This window comes from Panthera uncia (genome assembly GCF_023721935.1).
Source record: "Panthera uncia isolate 11264 chromosome B2 unlocalized genomic scaffold, Puncia_PCG_1.0 HiC_scaffold_24, whole genome shotgun sequence".
NCBI classification, from domain to species: Eukaryota; Metazoa; Chordata; class Mammalia; order Carnivora; family Felidae; genus Panthera; species Panthera uncia.
The window spans coordinates 32,889,845-32,911,537 of NW_026057580.1; the positions used below are offsets into that span (position 1 = coordinate 32,889,845).

General features: G+C 34.8%; 1 long non-coding RNA gene across 1 annotated transcript in view; it reads right to left on the minus strand.

Annotated features, from left to right (window-relative positions):
- Positions 1–7,082: 7,082 nt before the first annotated feature.
- The window catches only part of LOC125938610 (uncharacterized), a 111,954-nt gene continuing 97,343 nt past the window's right edge, over positions 7,083–21,693 (minus strand). Inside the window, exon 3 of the long non-coding RNA XR_007462748.1 lies at positions 7,083–7,093. This is a non-coding gene — a long non-coding RNA (uncharacterized LOC125938610). The remainder of the gene's footprint in view (positions 7,094–21,693) is intronic.

A 21,693-nucleotide genomic window follows, 5' to 3' on the forward strand; every position in this document is an offset into this window, starting at 1 on the left:
AATTTATGGTTTCAGGTCTCAAATTTAGATCTTTATCCATTTTGAGTTTATTTTTTGTGTATGGTATAAGAAATTGGTCCAGTTTCACTCTTTTGCATGTAGCTGTCCAGTTTTCCCAAACCATTTGTTGAAGATATTATCTTTTTCCCATTGGATATTTTTGCCTCCTTTGCTATAGATTAATTGACCATAAAAGTGCAAGTTTATTTCTGGGCTCTCTATTCTGTTCCATTAGTTTATATATCTATTTGTGTGTCAGTACCATACTGCTTTGATTACTATAGCTGTGTAACATATCTTGAAATCTTGGATTGTAATACTTCTGGCTTTATTCTTTGCTTTTTCTAGTCAGGTTCTTATGTAGTTCCATACAAATTTTAGGATTATTTGTTCTAGGTATGATAAAAAAAAATACTGTTGATATTTTGTTAAGGATTGCATTAAATCTGTAGTTTGCTTTGGGTAGTATGGACATTTTTTTAAACAGTATTTGCTCTCCCAATCCATGAGCATGGAATATCTTTCCATTTGTTTTTGTCTTCTTCAATTTTTTTTCGTCATCGTCTTATACTTTTTGGAGTACAGGTCTTTTACCTCCTTGGTTAAGTTTATTTCTAGGTATTTTATTATTTTTTGTGCAATTGTAAATAGGATCATTCTCTTAATTTTTTTTCTTTTCTTACTTCATTACTAGTGTAGAGACATGAAACAGACCTCTTTTTTTAAGATTTTATTTTTAAGTAATCTCTACACTCAACAAGAGCTCAAACTCACAACCCTGAGGTCAAGAGTCACATGCTCTACCAACTGAGCAGCCAGGCACCCTGCAACAGACTTCTGTATATTAATTTTGTATCCTGCAACTTTAGTGAATTCACTTATCAATTTTAGTATTTTGGTGGAGTTTTTAGAGTTTTCTATTATATAATACTATGTCATGTGTAAATAGTGACAGTTTTACTTCTTTCTTACCAATTTGGATGGCTCCTACTTCTTTTTCTTGTCTGATTGCTGTGGCTAGGGTTTCCAGTATTATGCTGTTCAAAAGAGATGAGAGTGGATGTCCTTATCTTGTTCCTGAGCTTAGAGGAAAAGCCCTCAGTTTTTCATCACTGAATCTGATGTTAGCTGTGGTATTTTTATATATGATTTTACTATGTTAAAATATATTCCCTCTAAATCTATTTTGTCTAGAATTTTTATCATGAATGGTTGTTGTACCTGTCCAATGCTTTTTATGCATCTATTAAAATCCTATGGTTTTTACCCTTTCTCCTGTTAATGCGATATTATGTTGATTGATTTGTGAATATTGAACCAACATCTCTGGAATAATTCCCATTTGATCATGGTGAATGATTTTTTTAATGTATTGTTGAATTTGGTTTGCTAATATTTTATTGAGGGCTTTTGTATATATGTTCATCAGAGATATTGGCTTATAGTTTTCTTTTTTGTTGTGTCCTTATCTGGTTTTGGTATCATATGGGTAAATCTGGCCTCATAGAATGAATTTGGAAGCTTTCCTTCTTTTGTTTTTTGGAATAGTTTGAGAAGAATAGGTATTAACTGTTCTTTAAATGTTTGGTAGCATCCACTTGTGAAGCAATCTGGTCCTGGACTTTTGTTGGGAGTTTTTAGATTGATTAAATTTCATTGTTAGTAATTAAGCTGTTCAAATTTTCTATTTCTTCTTGATTAAGTTTTGGAAGGTTATATGTTTCTAGGAATGTATGTATTTCCTCTAGGTTATCTAATTTTTTGGCATATAATTTATAATACTCTTATAATCCTTTGTATTTCTGTAGTGTTATTATTACTCCTCTCACATTTCTAATTTTATTCATTTCAATCTTCCCTCCCTCCCTCTCTTTTGTTTTTAATGAGTCTGACTAAAGGTCAGTTTTATTGGTCCTTTCCAAAAACCAGCTCCTGGTTTTATTGATCTGTTCTATAGGGTTTTTTTAGTCCCTATTTCATTTATTTCTGCTCTAATCTGTATTATTTCCTTTGGGCTTGGAATTATTTTTCTACTTGGCTTTGGGCTTTCTTTGTTCTTTTTTTCCCTGGATCCTGTAGGTGTAAGTTTAGGTTGTGCATTTGAGATGTTTCTTGGACTACTGTGCTTTTGTTTTCATTTATCTCCATGTATTTTTGGATTTCCTCTTTGATTTCTTGACTGACTGGTTCATGTTTTTTATCATGTTATTTAACCTCCATGTATTGGTGTTCTTTCCAGGTTTTTTCTTGTGGTTGATTGCTATACTAGTTTCATGCTATTGTTGTCAGAAAAGATGTATATAATTTCATCTTTTTGAATTTGAGACTTGTTTTGTGGCCTAACATATGCTCTCTTCTGGAGAATGTTCCAGGTGCACTTGAAAAGAAGTGTTCTGGTCTTTTGGGATGGAATGTTCTGAATACATCTGTTAGATCCTTCTGATCCAATGTTTCCTTGTTGATTTTCTGTTTGGACGATATATTCATTGATGTAAGTGGGGAGTTAAAATCCCCTACTGTTGTTGCATAACTATTAATTTCTTCCTTATGTTTGTTAGTACTTGCTTTATATATATGGGTGCTTTCATGTTGGGTGTATAAATATTTACAATTGTTATATCTTTTTGCTGGATTGCTCCCTTTATGATTATGTAATGTCCTTCTTTGTCTCTTGTTATAATCTTTGTTTTCATGTCTATTTTATACAATATACATATTGCTACTCCAGCTTTCTTCTCACTTTCTTTTTCAGGATAAAGGTTTTTCATTTCTTCACTTCCAATCTGCATGGGTCTTTAGGTCTGAAAGGAGTTTCTTATAGACAGCATATAGATGAGCCTTGTTTTGTTTTTTCATTTTTTTTGTTTTATTCCATATAGTCATCCTATATCTTTTAATTTAGTCCATTTACATTCAAAGTAATTATTGATAGGTATTTACTTATTGCTATTTTGTTACTTATTTTACAGTGGCTTGTTTTTGTGTCTGTTTTTTTTTTGGGGGGTTGTTTGTTTTGTAGTTTTCTGTCCCTTTCCACTCTTGCTCTCTTCCCATGTGATTTGATGGCTCTCTTAATGATATCCTTGGATTTTGCTACACTTTGTTTTTTACAGCTATTACAGGGTTTTGATTTGTGGTTACCATTAAGTTTATAAATAATATCCCATGCATATAGCAGCCTGTATTAAGTTGATGGTCACTTAAGTTTGAACCCATTCTCAAAGCACTAAAATTTTACCCTCCCCTCCACCTTTTATGTATATGATATATACTTTATATGCTTTCATTTCTGAATCCCTTGATTGACTTTTACAGATACAAATAACTTTAATGTTTTTGTTCTTAACCTATGTACTAGTTTTATAAGTGATTAATCTACTACTTTTATTATGTTTATATATACCTGTGAATTTTTTTTCCTTACCTAATTTTCTTATTCCTGATTATTACCTTTTCTTTCAACTCAGAGAATTCCCTTTAATGTTTCTCTTAAGGCTGACCTAATGGTGATAAATTCCTTTAACTTCCACTTGTCTGGGAAACTCTTTATCTCTTCTTTTATCCTGAAAAGATATCCTTTATATCTTGCTGGATATAGTATTCTTGGTTGCAGGTTTTTTCCTTTCTACAATTTTTATTTTAAAAAATATGAATAAATAATATGTAAAGTATTCTTAAAATATAAAAGAATACTCTAATATTCACTTCTAATTTATGAATATCAACATTCAAATACTCCCACATAATTGACTTTTAAAACAAAGTTTAGGCAGATTATTTTGAATCATCAATTTTCATAAAGGAGAACTATGAATATCTAAAATTAGTGGTGTAAACAAGTTAGGGACAAAGAGGAAACGGACCATATATAGAGATAAGACTCCATATTATTTAGAATTCTTGGTGGCAAATGACAGAAGCCATCAAAATAGCCAGAGCACCAAAGACATATTTGGCACAAATAACTAAGAAATCCTTGACCCATGTCAGGCATGATAGAATTCAAGTACAATATTGTCACATATCTATTTCTACCCTCTGATTTCCCCCACTTATGCTTTATTCCTGGAAGATTCAATCATATGGTAGCAAAGGTGATCCCCAGAAGCTCTAGTATTAGAGCTAAGAAGCCCAGAAAAAAGAAATAGCAATACTCTTTCCGCTGGGATCCATGTAACTCCATACCAATGCTGTGTCCATCCTTGAGCCAATCACTTTGCCCAGAATTATGAGATACACTGACTGATTAGCCTGGGGCTGAATGTTCCTTCTATTTCAATGAAGGTGAGGCTGGTGTTGAACTCTCACCATAATGACAAGGATTTAAGAATTAGTAGCTCTTAAAAGGAACAGATATAGAATAGACCATTTCTTTCCCTTTATCCCTAATACCTTCAACACACACACAAATAGTATGCTACAGATTCAAAGTACATTTCATTCTTCTACTTTCCTGTTGTTATCCTGAATCTCTCTTTCCCTCCCTCTCTCCCTTTCTTCCTTCCTTTTGTTCCTCTTCCTTCTCTCTTCAAAATAATGCATGTATACATATTAAAAGGCAAATACTACTGTGAGGTTATAACAAAAAACATCAGTGTTTGTCCTATCCTTCCTCACCAAATATTTCCACCACCAAAAGATAGTAATTTTAATATTTTCTATTAAATATTTTCTTTTATTCTATTTAGTATATAATTTTTGAGAATATATCAATTGGGACCCTACTCAGATGTACATCTGTAAGTCTTTTATGCCACCAAACATACATTTTAGTTACCCATTCTCACAATACAGTTATATCATAAATTTTTATTAAGTCAATATATATTTTTAACAAAACTGTGATTATATATACATTGTTATACCTAACCTATATAGTGTACTATGCTTATATTTCCTTTTTTTGTAACATTTACTTTCCATTTACTTTTTCCTAGTGTTTGTACTTATGTGGGTTTTTGTTCTTGTTACTGATGCTTATTTGTTTTCTTGCTTAGTTTTTTGTATCCATCATAATTTATTTAAAAATTCTCCTAAAAAAACTCTCCAATTCATCTCAGTGTAAACACACCAGGTATTTTCTACTAATTCATTCTGATCTTTAGGGGGGAATTACCTCAGGTAGTCCCTTACCCTCCTGCTGTCATCTAGACTTGTCCAGCCTTGCTGTCCAACTGAAGTCCTGGCACCTACCTTCTTTATGCTTGGTATTTCCTTTGCCTATTTCCTTTGTTAGGATCCTATGTTCTCTGGATCTCATATCTTTCTGTTTTATTATTTACTCTCTCATTTGGGTTGAGCACTTCCTCCAGTACTCTCCCAAGAAAATATATAGACGATAACTATTTTGAGACCCTGCATATATAAAAACATTTTTCACATTGGACTGATGGTTTGTGAAGCAGAAAGTTGTACTGGCAGTCAGAAAGTTGTATTGTCAAGAAGTTGTATTGGCAGGCCTTGGAAACACTCAAATATTATTTGTTGCTGATCTCTTCTGTTTCATTTATTTTTATTTCCCTGCCTAGAGCCTTTATCTATTAAATTCTAGACCTCCTGGATGGATCCTCTGATTTTTAAAAATATGTTCTCTTCTATTTTCCACTGCTTTTGTTCCTACTTTCAGAAAAAGGTCTTCAATGTTCTACATATATTAATTTTGTTATATTGCTGCTACCATATTTTTGACCTCTCTTATTCCATTTGTCCCTTTTTTTACAGTTACCTTTTTCTTTTTTAAGCAACTCTATGATCCTTCTGTGGATAGTACAGAACTTGTTTATGTATCCATCTGTCCTGCATTGTTCCTGGAGTTTATTTCACAAGTTCTGTTTTTCTGATTGTTTTCTCTTGGTCTCTGCCTGTCATGTAAGAGACTTTTCTCAAATGTCTTGATGACCCTTTATTTTTCTTTAACTTACAGAGTGAGGAACTAAGGGGCTAATTTGAATCTCTTAGACTTATTTACCATTAATTTCACTATAATCAGATATGAACTTAGCCATTTCATTGAGGGAAGCCCAATTATAAGAAACTGTAGATATTTTCTCTTGGGATAAAGAGATTCCAAAGAGAACTTTACAATCTCTTCCCTGGAGGAAGATGGATACAGAAACCCTGGTTTGTGGGAGTTGAAGATGGAAAGAATTTTGGTGGGAATGGGATTGTCTTATCATTCAACACATACACTTTCACTTACTCTTCAAGTTTTTAGTACAGTTACTCATCTCTCCCATCAGATGTGCTTTCTGTCCTTTAATCCAGAGCCTCTCTGGGTCACCTGCTTAGAGAATAAGCCTTCTGTTTTTATCTGGGATGCTGCATACTTGTGTGAGGTGGCAGAGGTAACCTGAGGAGTATAATGGCTCTTAGTACAAATTTTCAACAATATTTCCTGTTTTCGACTCCACTCTTCACCCCCAACCTTCATATGTATGTGGGGTCTTCAGTTGTTAAGAACGAGGAAAGGTCTGGGATAATAGTAATGCCTTTGTTACATGTTTTATTATTTAAGAAAAGAATTGTTTACCAAATTGCTCTCCCCAGTATATCAGTTTGCTAGGGCTACTGTAAAAACATACCATGAGCTGTGTGGCTTAAACAACAGATAATTGTTGCTTCAAAAGTTTTAGAATCTAGAAGTTTAAAATTGAAGTTTCAGCAGAGCTGGTTCCTTCTGAGGGTTGTAAGGAGGATCTTCCCCATGCCTCTCTCCTAGCTTCTGGTGACTTGCTGGCCATCTTTGGGTATCTGCTGGGAGGTTTTTTGTTTTTGTTTTTGGCTTGCAGATGCACTACCTCATCTCTCCCTTTATCTTCACATTGTGTTCTCCCTGTGTCTCTATCTCTGTGTCCAAATTTCTCGTATATAAGAACACTGTCCTATTGGATTAGGACTCTCTCTAATGATCTTAACTTGATTACGGCAAAGACCTTATTTCCAAATAAGGTCACATTCTGAAGTACTAGGGGTTATGATGTTAACATATAAACTGGAGGGTTGGAGGGGAGAGGAGACACAATTCAATCCATAACACCCATTATGATATCATGAGGAGAAAGAAGAAAGATCTTGATAAGGAATGGGGAGTAGACTAGGCCTAGAAGCTTCCTGTGAAATTTGGTTTAACTAAAGCACTTCAGTGAGAGAATCCAGCTCCCTAGGCCATAGAAGGTAGAAGCTTCATCAGGAATAAGGAGGTGAATAACCAAGAAATTGGAAAGGCTGATGTCTATTTCTAAATATGATGGGATTTTATATGGGTGGACCTACTGTTATGTATAATTTGCCTCTTATTTCTGATTCAACTGTTTTATTATTTCTTTTTTCCACAATTGGCTAAATCACATTGTCCTCTCCCCTGAAAGAAGCAGTCGAATTCTGTTTCTCACTGAGTGGAGAAAAAAAAAAAGACTCAAATGTTACTTAGTCCCTTCAACTACCTCCCGACTCCAGGGATAATAAGCAGTGTTCTTCAGCAAAGGAGCTATCGCACCTACTAAATTCCTAGTCCTAGACCTGTATCAGAGTAGAAGCATCGATTTCACCTTACAATTGTCATCCTATTCTTCCCTAAAGCAATCATTAGACTTAACAATTACCTTCCTTGGATGGACAGGTAATAGTTTGTTATCATCCTGGTCCCAGTACAGAATCTATATTAACAGTAATAACCTACCTAGAACATTAGATTCTTCGTCACATCCAACTCTTAACTTCTTCCCTGTGTATTAAAGGGGCTCCATTATCTCTAACCTATATTTGAAATTTCCTTCCATAAGAATTCTGGTATTCATCCAAATGGTTCAACACTATATGCCTTTTTAAGTGTGGTAGATTAATAGTACATATGGGCAAACAAAAAAATGCAAATAGTAATGGCAATAGTTTAAGATCATAGTTAAGTTAGTACTTTGAGATTAAATAAGTGAATTTTCAGGGAAGTAGTGTAGATGATTACCTGTGACTACTGATAAGGAATAAACTGAGTAAAAAAAGTAGCTGCACTTAATAGTAAGAGCTGAGAATTCCTTTAAGCCACATTATTCAAATTCATTTTATTTATGTTATGCCTTTCACTCCCACTCTAGATATCTTTTTTCCCTTTTTCAAACTCACAAATCTTAATCTATGAATCAACCATCTACTCCCCTGAGAAAAATAAAGCTATCCAACATGTCTTCTCTTTTCCCATTCCTTTGACCCTGAAACAGAAGTGGCATAGTGTGGTGATCTGGCTAGCTGGGAGGACTAAGGTCCAAGTCTTGAAACTTCATTTGCAAACAAGCACATTGGTTTTAATTATATCATATTGTTTTGGATTGATAAACACAAAATATCCTAAAGGTCATTAATTCACATTTTAAATAATATTAAGGCAAGTAAGTCCTCATTTTAAGATGATGATGATGATTGTGGTAAGTTCTGGAGGTATGTGAACAGGGCTAAAATGACTCTAATCCACCACTGACATTATCCTAATATTTCTGTAGTTTCCTCCTTTTTCATATTTATTTCTCTCTGCCAAAGAACTATGTCCTGTCTCCTTTCCAAAGTTGTGCTCTTAACATCTTAACCTATTTCTACCAACACTTTAACTCATGATTAACTCCTCTTTCATAGTTTAAATATATACCTTTATATACATTCTACCACTTCCTCTGGAAAATCTACAAATAATAGTCCTTTTTTTTTTTTGGATATAACCAACATATTAGTTTCAGGTGTACCTATGACTTGGTATTAGAATAAATTGCAAAATTATCACCACAATAAATCTAGTTAATATTCATCACCATAGTTACAGTTTTTTTTCTTGTGAGAACTTTTAAGACCTACTCTCTTAACAACTTTCAAATATACAAGACAGTATTATTAACTATAGTCACCAGGCTGTTTTTTACCTTTCTACGTTTCTATAAGGTCAAAGGCAGTTAGTGGAGTTGTCTGAGGGAGACTGAGAGACCAGGGTTCCATCTAATCTCCACCCATCACCACTATCCACAACGGAAGGGCTTTGACACATCTTGTATTTGAGGTTTCTAGTACAATTTTTCTGGAGAGAAATGCTCATTGCCAGAAAGAGTATTTAAGAAATCCCTGGCTTACAAATACGCTTATATTTTCCATATACCATACATTCTTCCCTATTTAACAAGATTTCCCCCATTAAGAACCAACCTTTAGCTTGCTTTCACCTCCAAATGATCTATAGCCATTATTGATCACTCTCTATTACTCTTCTTACTACCTTTTATTTTTCTTCTCTCTTCATCCTTTGTCTTCCTCTTGTTTTTCCTCCTCCTCGTCCTTTCTTTTTTTTAAACATTTTTTTTGTCTATTTCCTCCCACAAGAATATAAGCTCCATGAGTACAAGGATTTTGCTGTTTTTCTCACTACATATTACCTCATACCTAGAACAATAATTGGCAAAAAGTCAATACATACTTGCTTAAAATGACAAAATATTAGAAAAAAACAGAAAATGTAAATAAACAAAAAGAAAATAAATTTATTTTATAAGATCACAAATATTCTCACTGTCCAAAGCTGATAGTTACTAACATTTTAGTGGGATCCCTTTCTTTGCAGATATATACCATATATTCTTCCAGAATCTCTACATCCTTTTGAGAAGACAGAAATATAAATTGTAATACAAAACGCTAAGTACTATGACTGAACCAAATGCTATGAAGCAGAAAAGGTAATTAGTTCTGCCTGGGAGTTAAGGAGCACAACAAAAGCTGAACTTAAAATATGAGTAGAACTTGCCAAATTTCCATGGGAAATTTTAAAGAAAACCCCAAACTCCTATTACCACACTATATAATTATTTTATTCTTATTACAATAGATAACACTAATTAGCTTACGGCCATTGTTCCAAAACAGGGCACATCAAAGATTACTGTGCCCTTTTCTTTTTTCCTGTGAGATGTTTGCATGTTTGCACTAGGAAGGAAGACTAGTACATTCAAATTTCCCTAAGTTTCCATATTCCAGGTTCTTGAGCGCTAATCTCCCTCTATTGATTAGTTAAGGCATTTTTTAAAAATTTTACTTTCTGGGGGCACCTGGGTGGCTCAATCAGTTAAATGTCTGACTGCGGCTCAGGTCATGATCTCACAGTTCATGAGTTCAAGCCCTGCATCGGGCTCTGTGCTGACAGCTTAGACCCGGGAGCCTGCTTCAAATTCTGTGTCTCCCTTTCTCTCTGCTCCTCTCCCACTCATGCTCTGTCTTTCTCTCCTTCAAAAATAAATAAAAACATTAAAAAATAAATAAATAAAAATAAAAATTTTACTTTCTGGTAAGAATTATCCCTCCAGGAGGATGTAAATAATTCCATCAGCTGCCAAAACTTCTGCCTTTTTAGCCCCTAAAAATAGAAAAGTAGGATACCTCTCCAGTTCCTGGAATTGAGAATTTGTAATTCTCTGCTACACTATATACACTGTATCCCATAACCCAAACATAAGCAAAACCAGATCTAGACCTAGGATTGTTCAGTTTCTTCCCCTCAGGGGAAGACCAAGAACATGGGAGTAATAGCAAAGTAATGTTTGGGAAACTAATGAGAAATAAATGAACATTACAACTTTTTGACCAATTTCTGATCTTGAAGACATGAAATTATCATGCTGTTGAAATGAATCAAGATGATGTATGATCTGGACCACAGAGTAATGTCATCTCAAATTTTGAGTAGATTCAAAGACAAGTAATAATGTTGAGCAGGAAAGTCCAGGTAGAGCAAACGGATGGTCACTCAAGGCATACCCTGGGTTTTGAACAAATATAGATGGAAATAGGGATAATGGGCTTGCTTTAATACTGTGAAGACAGGCTGAAAATAATTTTACACAGCAAATATATGTAAATTAATGATTTTGGGAAAAACTTCTAGCTGAACTTCTAGAGAGTGTGTTGGCAGTCGATAAAATACATTGATTTTTGTTAATTAAGATGTATATATTATAATAAAAAATTATTATTGTGATTGAAGGGTCAAATTTCTTTGAAAAGGGCCAGATAGTAAATATTTAAGACTTTGAGAGCCATATGGTCTCTTTTGCAACTATTGAATTGGGCAGTTGTAAGATGAAAGCAGCCATAGACTACACATAAATCTAATAAAACTTTAGGGAATTTGAATTTTATATAATTTTACATGTCATAAAATATTTTTCCCCCAAACATTTAAAATGTTGGGGTGCCTGGGTGGCTGTTGGTTGAGCGTCCAACTTCAGCTCAGGTCATGATCTCAGTCCGTGAGTTCAAGCCCCGCATCAGGCTCTGTGCTGACAGCTCAGAGCCTGGAGCCTGCTTCGGATTCTGTGTCTCCCTCTCTCTCTGTCCCTCCCCTGCTCATGCTCTGTCTCTCTCTGTCTCAAAAATAAGTTAAAAAAAAAACATTTTAAAAATTTAAAAAATATTCTTGATGGAAAATTTGTCATTTGGCTGTTTGGGGAATCCTGATGTGGGTGACAAGAGGTAAGGCTACCTTGACAATATTCTTTCTGCTTTATTCTCAACTCCTTTCCTTTGGCCTTAAAAACGTTTTTTTCCTACCTATGGAACAAATATAAATGGAAAGCTTAGAAAATACAGGAAAATATAACTTATATGATACATCTGGCTGCTTAGCACTGTATGATTCAAAGGAGCTCTTTTGTAAAAACTAAGAGGGAAGGTTTTTTTTAAACTATAATAAAAGGTAAATCCTCAATCATGATGTCTTTTAGACAACTGTGACGTATCATCAGTTATCTCTTTAAAGGAATTCCGTCAATATATATTTTTTTCAAATTCTGGTGATTTTTTAGATTTTATTCCCTGTCAGTATGTAGTCCTTACCACAATATCACTCAAACAGCAGACTACAAATGGGGTCAGATGAATATATTCTATTTTAGTGCAGCATGAAGAGGCAGAGATGTCCCAGTTTAGTCAATCCCATTTTGGGTTTTGCAGGTCACACACCAGCCTTTCAGTTCATGAAGTTTCTCTCTATTTCTGGAATAAAAGCATCCCTTGCCTTTAGAGCACTTCAACCATGTCAACTCAGAGAGGAGAGAGCTGATGGGACTGAGTTCTCAGCTGGATGTTGTGAGCAGGATGGCAAGAAACTGACAAGCTTAAGGATTCAAATGAAATAGCCCAATTAAGTAAGGCACAGCTGAAATGTGAAGACCAGTACCACTAGCAATATAGATGCAAAAAAAAAAAAAAAAGCATAACTGTGACCAATGTTACACAAGAAAGTGCATGGGGAAGGTATTTCAAATAAGGGGATTTCTAACTCTAATAGGAGGTTATAGACAACAGGATAGAGATGAGAGATAATAGAACCCTGCAATAGACATAATGCACTTCACTAATGAGATAGAGCACTGCAATATTTAGGCCCACAGAACCTCTAAAGGGAATAAGAGGGAAGGAACAGCTTCTTTATAAGATTTTCTGATCATCTCAGAACAATATGATCATACTCTTTCAGTGTACTTCAACTACCCACAGCGTCTCTTTCTGTCTCTATGTCTCTCCCTCTGTCTCTTCCTCTCTCTCCTTTTCAGAAGCAACTGTTTGTCCTTTTAAATTAGAAAAAGTGAGTGAACAAGCCCAACTTAATAATACAGAGACCAGAGTGTGATAAATGACCCACAGAAAAATCCAGAAAGGCAGGGGTATTGAGCATAGCCAGGAGTACCTGAAATATATAAATGAGTAAGGAATCCTATAAATCTGAACTCACAAAACTATAGCCAAGGGCTGCATTCAGTGTGCAGATATTTTGTCTATGGCCTGCATTTTGTTGACTTACACAATATTTAAAATTTACTTAAGTTAGTTACCAGTATTAACAAATCTGGAGATTTTTCATAAAAATACAATGTTCTGATTCACTTGGGGCTCTTCAGATCTAATCCTAGCTCTTCTAGCTGAATGATCTTAGGCAAGCTACCCTCTGTCTAAATACTCTTGTCTATAAAATGGAGGTGGAACCACAACTCACTTTACTGAGTTTTGGTGAGTATTAGGTGACAATGCCCTGAAAGTACTTGGAACACACCTGGCACCGTGTGACTATATAATACCTATTAGATATTAGTAGTAATAGTACTTGCTACTGTATTTGACAAACTGACCCTTGAAACCTTGAGGCAGCATCAAAAAGAACACAAGAAAAGGCATCAAGGCATATTTTTGTGAAACATAAACAATTGAGTTATACAGACTTCTAACATGATTATTTAAGAGAGCACTGAATGTGCTCAATGACATGAAAAATCCACATCAAAGTATCTTCCGGTTACAAAATTCTATGTAAATTGAAGTAATTGAACACAAGGCAGCAGAAATTTCCTCTTGTAAGTAACTTAAGATGCATACTTCAAAATATGGCTGTCTTATTTAGGTGAGGATTTTTTTGTGTGGTTTGGTTTTGTTTTTGAGAGAGCAGTAGCAAAGGAGTGTCAGTGAGGGAGGGAGAAAGAGAATCTCAAGCAGGCTCCACACCCAGCACAAAGCCCAAGACAGGGCTCAATCTTGATCTCACCACCATGAGATCATGACCTCAGCTGAAATCAAGAGTCAGAGGCTTAACCGACTGAGCCACCCAGGTGCCCCATAAGTGAGTTCTGAAAGTAAATCATCTAAAGCAACATTACAGAGGCAAAAAGTCTTTTTCCCTCAAAACGAGTTTAGAAGGATAACTTCCAAACCTTACATAAAACTTCTAACAGACTTTTAAAAAATAAATTTCAAGGGGCACCTGGGTGGCTCAGTCAGTTAAGTGTTCAAGCCCCGCGTCGGGCTCTGTGCTCACAGCTCAGAGCCTGGAGTCTGCTTTGGATTCTGTGTCTCCCTCTCTCTCTGCCCCTCCACCACTCATGTTCTGTCTCTGTCTGTCTGTCTCTCTCACACGTGTGCTTAAAAATAAACATTAAAAATTTTTAAAAATAAATTTCAAAACAATATGCCACCATAAATTAATATTCTTTTAGTCATATTTTTATCTCAAATCTAAAGGGAAATAATATATATTTATATAGGCATTTATTTACATTTATGTACACATTTATATTTATATAGGCATTTAAATGTAAGAAAGCAAAATAGAAAAATGATATGTAAAAACCAAGTGTAAGTAGGTTATGTACATATATTTTAAAATCTAGAAGAACTTTTAGATTGTTGAATATTCATTATTCTAGATAACAGTTAAAGGATTAATAACCTTAATACAGTTGACTTTTGAAAATGCAAGGCTTAGGACACTGACCCTCCACATAGTCAAAAATCCACATATAACTTTTGACTCACCCAAAATTTATCTACTAATAGCCTATTGTGGACTGAAAACCCTACTGGTAATATAGTTGTTTTAACACAAATTTTGTATGTTATCATGTGTATTATATAATGTATTCTTATAACAAACAAGTTACAGAAAAGAAAATGTTAAGAAAATTATAAGGAAGAGAAAATACATTTACAGTACTGTACTGTATTTATTGAAAGAAATCCATGTGTAAGTGGACCCGTGCAGCTCCATCCAGTTGTTCAAGGGGCAACTGTACGTAATGAGCATTTATAAATCCATAACAAAAGTCAAACATCATAAAATAAATAATTTAAGTACATACTCATTTTCTAAAAAAAATACAATAAGCAAAAACATTTTTGTCTCACTAGCACCTAAATAAATTATACCACTAATGAGATTATTATTCCACCTGCAAATTAGAAGAGTTTTTTTTTTTTTAATTCAACAAGGGGTCTAGGAAATGGACTCTCATCTATTATTCCCAATTTCTAAAAATTATGGATGATACTATATGAATAGGTGTCAAAGGCCTTAAGAATATGTCTATTCCTTGATCCAAAATTCCGCTTCTAGTAATTTGCCCAAAGAAAAGAAGTTATCAAGTGGGACAAAATGGAATTTTATCTCATGGCCATATTTTGGACACTACAACAGCAAGCAGCCTCATGTACACAGGACACTAAACTTATTCTCATGACAGATCTATGCAATAATGATTACCTTCCTCTGACTCCATTACTTTAACCTTCTGGTGGCATGCTTTCAAACCTTTTAAATTGGGTTGGATCACTATCACAGCTTGAACATATTATTCCTAACACTTCATTTTCTTGAGTTCATTCCTAAATAGCACACAGAACATCCAGAAAACAACAGATGTGACCTACTACCAAGCTCATGATTCAAAAGAAAAGTCAAAAGACAATAAGAAAATCCAGAGGTCAGGGGCGCCTGGGTGGCTCAGTCGGTTAAGCGTCCGACTTCGGCTCAGGTTATGATCTCACGGTCCGTGAGTTCGAGGCCCGAGTCGGGCTCTGTGCTGACGGCTCAGAGCCTGGAGCCTGTTTCAGATTCTGTGTCTCCCTCTCTCTCTGCCCCTCCCCCGTTCATGCTCTGTCTCTCTCTGTCTCAAAAATAAATAAACATTAAAAAAAAAAAATCCAGAGGTCACAGAAAAAAAAATATTAACCACATAGCAACTTTAAATGTCTGCATCACACAAAAAATTAATAAACTATTGAAGAGACAAATGAAAGATTGGGAAAATATATTTGTCACATATATGTCTAAAACCAAATATTCTTAATATTCAAAAAGATCTTACAGATCCATATAAAAGATCAAATCTCCAATAAAAAATGGGAAAAAGACATTCACTGACTAGATACCACTCTCTAGATACCGATGTGTATCTCTATAAGATATATAATACAGTCAGAGTATGTCACTATCAAAAGCAAAACCGAAGAAAACACTGTTTGATACATGTAATTGATGAATTGGTAGTTTCTCCAAGTTGTTTCAAAATATGGTCATTATACCTAGTCAATTCAAGGACATATCCTTACCACTATTCAATTAAAAATAAATATAAATTTTAAATCTTTTCTGAAGAAATCAACCTTAACCATAGGTAAGCAAATGCAAATTAAAATTGTGAGACACTGTTGTCCACACTAGCAAAGACCAAGCTTCAAAGACTTTTGTGTTAACAATAGTGCATTGACACAGCACTGATGCTGTACAAGTTAATACCTTATCTGGGGAGGTCAAGTCAAAAGATTTATTACTATTTATTATGAACACATGCTTTTATTCAGCAATTCCACCTCTGGGAATTGATCAACAAATATATGTATACATGTACATGAAGATGCAATAATTCATTGCAACGTTGTACTAGCAAAAGACTAGAAACAATATAAATATTCATTAGCAACAGACTGTTTCAATAAATAATACATCTATACAATAGTAGATTATGAATTATTTAAAAAGAAAAGGTAAGTGTATGCTCATATAGAATGATCTCAATTGTCACCGTGACAGCAGGCAACATGATTAGAACCTGAGGTGATCAGAAGAAAAGCTGACCCGACTAAGGCAATGTGACTAGAAGCCGACCTGGCTAAGAAGACCACCTAACTCAAGGACTGCAGAACGCGGCATTAGAGCTAGAGGTCTAAGAACGAAAATAGTGCACATGACTACAAATTCTCCTGATGAGGTAAGAGAAAAGTGAAACTATATTAGGATTCGCTGCCACCGAACTTTTGAGAGCATCATTATGGGTGACTCTCTATTCCTAGAACAGAAACAGTACATTCATATAGCAATCCTTAAATTATTAATGATTATCCAGCAATACTGCCCTTGATTTCCAGAGCAAGGAACCTTTGACCTGGACATTTGGGAATGAATAGGTAAAACACTAAAGGCACGCCATACAGAAGGCACCAATGTTCTGCCTGAGGTTATACTTACACAGTCTATTGTCCGTTAGGCCATTCCCTTCCCCCACCCCCCAGCCCCCAATGCAGATGATGTTTATAAAGATATAAAGTATCTTTATAGATATATCTAGATAGATATATAGATATATCTATATAGATATATATAGATATAAAGATATAAAGCCAAAGTAATCAAAAAACTTTCCAAGGAACCTATGCCTCCTTATTGTCAGCCAGCCCCTTCGGCACCCCTACATCCAGAGAACAGACTGGCCCCTTTGTGATTGGGAAAAATCTAATATTTTAAAGGAACAAAAGATTCCCTCCAAAGACACCCTTACCCCATGCAACAACCTATTAAGAATGCCCTGTGGTGTTTACAGACACCTCAGGGAAAACTCACAATGCTTCTTGCCTTTGGAAAATTGGGAACATATATTATATAATGGACTGGCTCTACCCAACATTTAGGACTGCAAGCCATATTATTAGCTATAGAAACCTTTTCCCAACCCTTAAACATGGTCTCCTAGATGCCAAGGAGCAAAGATCACCCACTTTAGAATTCCCCACCAGGTAAAAATTAACCATGGGGAACAAATGGTCTTAGGTGGTCCCAAACATAAGTTTTTTGGCTTGAAATAGACCCATTTATCAAAGGTCAAATAAGCTCATGTTATGACTTAAAGTAATGGTTAACTCTGTCTCTTAGTTTACATGAGTAATTGTTAAGATAGCTTTCAAAGGCTTTAGCAACCTAAAAAGCTTTGCTTGCATGATAAATTGAGATTGAATTCATCGGACATCTAGCCTTTTCTAAATGGGATGGGATGCTAATACATTGATTACTAAACAAGGCTTATCTGCTTTTGGCTTCTTAGTGCAGAGAAACTAAGAATATTTGGGTCTGATGTTTTTTGTTGTTTTTTTTTTTTTAACAAATTTCCCGTGATTTAAATTGTAAATGAAGTCTTTTTGACCAATTAGGCTTCTTTGGTATGTTATGTTACTCTGGAAGCATTGTCAAATATATAATAAGCCTTAGGTTACATTTGAGTAAATGCTTTAACTATTCTAGGGATTATATGCAAATCCTAGTTTTAATATTTTTTGGTATAAGGTCATCTATCACCTGAAATTCTGATTATTGAAGTGTTATATGCCACAGAAATAAGTGAATTTCCTTGTCAATTAGATCTTTTAATCATGAGTCATTTTGTCATAGTTTTGTGACTCTTCTTGGGCTGCTATGACTTCCAGTACACAGATGATTTTCTACTCATGGAGGCTCCATTTCCCCTGAATTGTATTTCCCTTTTGTAACTCCCCTATACCTTCCCCATATACTGAGCACTGTTGACCCATAGGTAGGGACATCTCTATGCCCCTATTGAGCAGAAAGAAGTTCCAGAAGAGAAGATGCTCCACCCTCAACAACCTTAAAGATTTTAGGGGCCAAAATTGTTCAGGGGGGAATGATATGGGAAATAAAGACAGAAGGAAATGGCAGATAAAATTAAATTTCCTTATAAACCACAAGGCCAAGCAATTGTAGAATGAGGACATAATAAACTTAAAAATATGTTTAAAAAAGGGAGGGGGGATTACCCACGGTTGTGTACAATCTCAACTTCTCCTTGATCGTGCTATGATCACTTTTAAATTTTTAAATCTTGACCCTCAAGGACTAATAACAGCTGAGGTACATTCTTCTAAATGTAGAAGATTCAAACTTCTCACCTGGGATCGAGGATATGTTGTGTTCTTTTGGATTCCCAACCTCTGTGGATTCCCTCTTGGTTGGTGAAGCTGTGTCATGGCATGGTGGAGACCCCCTGAAACTCTTCCAATCAACCAGGACTTCCAGAGAATGACTCTGAATGAGTGACCACCACTCCCATTTTTCAAGATGGTAGAAGCCTCTTCATTGACTCCTTATCCTGAAGCCACTCCACAAACAATCCCCCTCCAAACTACCTGACAGCAAAAGAAGAATCAGAAGCTCATCATGATGGTCCTCACATGTAAACTTTAAGAAGACGAAAAACAAAAAAGGGGGAACTGTAGAGAAATAGGTTCTACTATCTAAATGGATTAGAAAAAAAGCTTAGGGTGGAAAGCTGCCACCACAGGCCAAAAACCCCCAAGGTTAGCTGGGAGATGTTGTAATGGGATCATGAGTAACTTGTTATATCACCTGTAGGGAATTACTTTCCATCTGGCACCAATGTACCTTGATCACAAACTCCACTTGCCCCCCAGACCCTTTGCTTCTTACACACACATTGATTACTGTCTGATTGTTTTCTACACATTCATGTTCACGTGTGTAAGATCCTGTTTTCTTCATGTTCACCACGTGGGTAATATCTTGTGAGCTCAATAAATACAGAGATGAAATGCCTGTTTTGGGGCTCTTGTCTCCTCCCAGATGTTACCCTCTTTCATATTCAATTCTGTGTTCACTCTTGCTGGACAAGACAGAACTCCAGACTCCTGGTCTGTGACACTCAATGATCTACTATTATTATTTTAAAAAGAAGTACAGAAACATGTACACAGTTTGCTTCCATTTGTTGTGTAAAGCACATGTGCTTTGCTTTTATCTGTGTTAACTGTCTCTAGAAGGATTTACAAGAAACTTGTGCTACTGATAGCAATAGCTAAGTTTTACAGATCACTTATAATGGTGCAGGCGTTGTTCTAAATGGTTTACTTCTATTATTTGATCATCAAAACAATTCTATATGTTAGATAAAATTTTTATCCCCATTTTCAAGATGAGGAAACTGAGGCACAGAGAGGTTAAGTAATTTGCCTAAGGTCACATAGCTAACAGCTGCAAGCTGTGATTTGAACCCATATAGTCTGTCTCCAGCACAGGATTTTTAACTACTAAGTAATTTGCCCCTGGGGAAGAAAACATAGGGGTCAAGGTTAAGAGGAATGCTTTCTACTCTATTTATTGTCCATTGTTTTACCATGTGTATGTACTATTTTTCAAAACATAAAAATAAAAATTATTCAAAATATTACACAAATTCTAAAGCATATCTGAAAACAACTGCAAAATTTTAATAATGTGTAATGAAGGAGAGCTGGCCCCACCAGATGGTAATGCCTGCTATAAGCATAGAAAAAGTTAGACAGTGAAGAACTGACAGGAGAATTAACAGAAAGATCATTGTAACAGAGAATCATTATAACAGAGTCTAGACGTCAATCCTAAAAAAATTAGGATGTAATATTTTTAAAAACATGAAAAAGTGGAAGGATTATTCAATTAATATCACTGGATAAATTGACAAATTATTTGGAGGAATGTTCATGTATGATGTCATCTGACATAATATACTAAATATATTACAAATGAATTGAAGAAATAAATGTAAAACTGAAGCATAAAAATCAAGAAATATATATATTTATACATATGTATATATACCTGCTCCCTGGATAAGGAAGGACTTTGTTAACATGATGTATAATGGAGGAAATAATCTGGAGAGGATAATGCAATTTTGTCAACACCAAAATTCTAAAACTGAACATTTAAAATGTCATCAACAGAATATAAGTCTATTAGGAATCATTGTTCACAACAAATAAAACAAATTATTAGCATTATATACAAAACACAGTTACAAGTCAATAAGTAAAACATGAAGACATTTGAACCAAAAAAATAAACCAGTAAAATAAATGAACTGACCACAGAAGAAAAATACAAATTATGCATAACTCATTTAATTCTATTGTTGTGGATATAATTATTTTCCCCATTTCATAGATAAAAAACTGACCCTCAGAGATTAAGTACTTGCCCAAAGTCACACAGACAATAAATCTTGAGCTGAGATCTGAACTTATTTTGCTCCAAAGCCCATGCTTTTAATCCTGAGGCTACACTCTCTAGATACTAATGTGTATGTATCTCTATATAGATATATAATACAGCAGTAAGAGTATGTCACTATCAAAAGCAAAACTGAAGAAAACACTCTTTCATCCATGTAACTGATTAACTGGTAGTTTCTCTAAGTTGTTTCAAAATACAATCATTATATCTAGTCAACTCAAGGACATATCCTTACCACTTTTCCTAATGAAATAGTCCAGTGGTATCCATGTGAGAGTTCGTGTTTGGGGAGTACAAATGGAAAAACAAGTGTAGATGTCTCAATGGGAAAGGACTAACTGAGCTTCTGGTTGAATATTGCTCTGTCTATATAGAAGTTTTTCAGGAAGGCCAATAATTTGAGTACCAATAATTACTTTAAGAATTTTGAACCTGCAGAAGCATCACCAGACATGTATTATCACCAAAAAGAAACTGAAATTTTAATAATCTTTGCAATATCTAATTTGAATTGTTCACTTATTTGCATTATTTAAAATAATTTTATGACTAGATAAAACCTGAGGGTGTTTCTGTATAAAAGTTAATATCTATATTCTGAGTTAAATCAGCTTTGTCAAATTTTGGCCCGAAGTGCTAGTATTGCTGAAGTCAACCAACTGCTAGATAAAAAAAGATAATGTCAGCTTTAGTAGCTGAGGTTATCATTGAAGCTTCTACAAATCCTTGCCAAATCCAAGATCTATTTAAGTTTAAGATATCTATGACTCAGCAAATGGCCTCTCTCATGTTTCCTGCTTCATCTTTTTCAGAGTCACCAGTTTCCTTCAGCCTGGAATTCTCATCTGCTCTATGCCTCCTATTGCTTTCTTCTATAGCTTCACTCCATGGTGGTATATATTTATATATCTATATTCTCTCTCTCTCTCTCTCTCTCTCTCTCTCTCTCTCTCCCCCTCTCTCTAAATATATATATATATGACTATAATGTCTGTCAAAATTGATAGGCAGTGTTGGGAGGGTTAACCATAATTACTCCAGAATCTATC